Source organism: Urocitellus parryii, unplaced genomic scaffold (genome assembly GCF_045843805.1).
Source record: "Urocitellus parryii isolate mUroPar1 unplaced genomic scaffold, mUroPar1.hap1 Scaffold_49, whole genome shotgun sequence".
In the NCBI taxonomy this organism is placed as follows: Eukaryota; Metazoa; Chordata; class Mammalia; order Rodentia; family Sciuridae; genus Urocitellus; species Urocitellus parryii.
In genome coordinates, this window is record NW_027554054.1 from 290,790 (window position 1) to 294,357 (window position 3,568).

At 48.1% G+C, this 3,568-nt stretch overlaps 1 pseudogene; it reads right to left on the bottom strand.

The window, feature by feature from the left end:
• Positions 1–2,138: 2,138 nt before the first annotated feature.
• Positions 2,139–3,292, bottom strand: LOC144252644 (dnaJ homolog subfamily B member 14-like; annotated as a pseudogene).
• Between the last annotated feature and the right edge of the window lie 276 nt (positions 3,293–3,568).

Sequence of the window (3,568 nt, forward strand, 5' to 3'; positions counted from 1 at the left end):
GACCCTCCCAGGTGCAGGGAGGAAGGGCTTGGAGGAGGCAGGGCTGAGCTCAGGAGGGTGGGCTCCTCATCTGACAGCCTTCCAGCACTCCTGAATCCACCTGCTCTCCTCTCACAGGTAAAGCTCCACTTGGGCTCAAGACAGGGACACATCTCAGGAGCACAGAGGACCTTGGCAGCCTGACCCTAGCCTCTCCAGATATCAGAAGAGCCTCACCCACATGCAAATCCCTCCTCCTGCTCTGGGTTCAAATGCCCTCTGGGCTGAGGGATCTCCCAGCTCTCTGTTCAGACAGGGCTGAGGTCTCTGGGAAGGCAGGTGTGGTCTAGAAGATGAGGCTGCTGGGTCTTGTCCTGTGCCTGGTCACAGCTTTGCAGGGTAAGTGTTCTCAGTGTCAGACCTGGATCCATGGGGAGGTTGTGACTTCTAATGAATGACAGGGTGTGACTGTCCTTGTCCCCTGGTGTCCTGTACCATGTGCAGCTGCATGAATCAGGACCTGCCTTGGTGAAGCCCTCGCAGACTCTGTCCCTCACCTGTGCTGTCTCAGGTTACTCCATCACCAGTGGTTATGACTGGAGCTGGATCTGTCAACCCCCAGGGAAGTGGCTGGAGTACATAGGGTACATAACTATTGGTGGTGGTACTAACTACAGCCCAACCCTCAAGAGCCGAGTGTCCATCTCCAGAGACACATCCAAGAACCAGTTCTCCCTGCAGTTGAGCTCCCTGACCACCCAGGACACAGCCACCTATTACTGTGCCAGAGACACAGTGACGGGACCTTAGTGTGAGCCTGGACACAAATCTCCTGCAGGGCACCCAGGGCCAGCAAGGGGCACACTGAACACAGGGTCAGTTCCAGAGCAGGTGCAGAGGGAAGAAAGTAAAGTTCCCCTCATGTCCTGAGGTTTCTTCCCAGCCAGCACACCCCCTAACACTACCTTGCACAGAGATTATTTACATCTTTCCTGTCTCAGAATCTCAGAAGTTTGTCCTTTTCTAAATCAGGCTTGTATGAAAGTCTCTTTATCAGCACAGGCTACTCAATAATATTTCTTGATGAACATTAATTTTTTAACCTTTATTTTATTTATTTACTTTTATGTGGTGCTGAGGATCAAACCCAGGGCTTCAAGTGTGCTAGATGAGCACTCTACAGCTGAGCCACAACCCAACCCCCTGCCCCGAACATTAATTTTTTAATGATAATTTCTGCCCAGTGTCTGCAACGTAAACTTTATAAACTTATCTTTTCAGTACCATGGTTTCATATCAGGGGGCCCTACCCTGAGCTCCATCCTAGCCCTGCCTCAGTATTATTTTAAGACAGGTTCTCTCAGAGGCCCAGGCTGGTCTTGAACTAGTTATCTTCCTACCTCATCATCCCGAGTACCTGGGATTAAAGGTGAGCTCTACCACATCCAGTTTAACTTTATAAACATTTGATGCCATGTCTTATCCCCTCCATGCTCAGATGGATCCCCTGATCTCTCCCCATGACACCTTCCCATTCCCAATCTGCTCAGTGTGCTTCCTGTTATGGGTCAGGTCATAGAACACATGTTACAGTAGAGCCCACATACTGCCAGAACCTTTCACCCCTGGGACCTTTGGCAATGTCTGGAGTCAGTTTTATTTTCTCTTCTTTTAAAAAAGAAATTTTCCAAGGCAATTAGTTGTTAGGTAACATTGTAGCTGCCAAACCTCCAGCCATCACACAACACCACCCACAGCAAGGCATTATTGGAACCAAATGGCTATGTACGAAACTGAGAAGCAGTGATATAAAGGCCTAAACCCAGTTAAAATGCACAGAAATATGCATATTCAGAATAAACTTTCATGTACGTGAGCTTTCTATCCTAGTGATGAGGCTCTGTGACACCCAATTCTCAAACCCAGGGCTCCAAGTTCTGTGTGGCCTGTGGACAGGGATGAACTGAGAAAGGTCTTGAAGAGAAAGAGGCTCCCTTGGCAAAGACCCAGGAGGGAGCGTGGTCAGTTATGCAGGAGACTGTGGGACCTGTAAGGTGGCTCTGAAACTGGCCCCAGGTCCCTGAAGACATGCTCTGCTCAGGACCATTCTGTTCCCATCATGGAGTGAGGTGACCCCAGGTATAAATAAAAATTCCAGTTCATCCTCCTTTATAAAGGCTAGTCAGCAGCTCCAGTTCTTTACAGGTGTCCATGTTCAAGGCATCTGCCTTCCTTCCGAGTCGATCATCATGGTATACTTTTGCTGCATACTGCATATCTGTTTTTTGCTGTCTTTCTTTCCAGAAATTATTTCAAATATTAGTCACATAATCTTCTTCTACACTCTTTTTTTTTTTTACCTTTGGTAATAACATTCCTTTTTATTCATTTTTAAAGTCCTTGTTGACATAGTAAACAAGGCCCAAATTTTCTGTTTGTATTTTAATGGTTTGCTCTGATCCAGATCTGGGATATAAGGAATAAGGAGGATTGGAGACCATCAGTTGGCTAATAATGACACAGGATCAGTAGAATAATGGGCATCAGCTGTATAAACACAGAAAAACCTCCCTCTGCCCTTTTTCTTCTCTTTCATGTCCACTATGTCGATGCTGATGTTGATGGCTATAACCAGCTTGGACATTTGAAAATGAGTGTACACTACCTGAAGGAAATACACCACCAAAATATATATTGAATAAGTCTTCTGGAGTTATATCAGCTTCACAGCCTCTATGGAAATTTAATCTGCCATTGTCTTGGTGATTGCATGCTTGTTCTTCACTGCCTGTGAGATACACTTTTTTCATTTTTCTGGATTGCTTAAAACAGCATAAGCATTTCCAATCTTTTTACAAGCATCTGTTGCTCAGGATGCATGGTTTTTTCTGGATGAAACTTCAAAGCAAGCAAATCTTCATCACCAGCATCTTTTGTAACTCCAAGTACTTCATAGTAATTTTTACATTTGTTAATTCTGAGAACTCCCTCTACTTGGTCTTTGGTAAAGCATTTTCCACTTTCACCACCACGGGATATGCTGTGCTTTGTGCAGTGGGGTTTGCTGGGATCACTAGTCCTGATGGTGTTCCGCAATGAGGACTATTTCCAGCAGTGCTTCATTTTTCATAATTATCTCCCATAGTGCTCTATTCCCAGCTAGTCAGGAAGGCTGAGGCAAGAGGACTGCTTGAGCCCAGGAGTTGAAGACCAGCCTGAGCAACAGCGGGCCCAGGGCAGAGGGTAGAGATTCTGAAGGGAGCGCTGGGCCTTCTTGCGGGTGATCTGGGCCTCCCTGGCGACCTTGACACATTTCTCTGCCTTATTCCGGTTCCCCCCAGGACTTGCGCCTGGTTCTCTTTCCTTGAGAAGCGCTGCTACGACGGGGAAGCAGCCACTGCCTAGGAGGCGAGGCCAGCCCGGGTGGGAGCCAGGGGCTGCAGCGAGCCAGGAGGAGCACCCAGGACCATGGTGGCGGTGGCAGCAGGGGTGCAAGGGCGGGCCTTGCAGCTCCGCGTCCTCACAGCGACCTCCCTGCCCCCAGTGGGCCACTCTGGCGCCAGCCATCTCTCCCAGCCCCAGACCAATC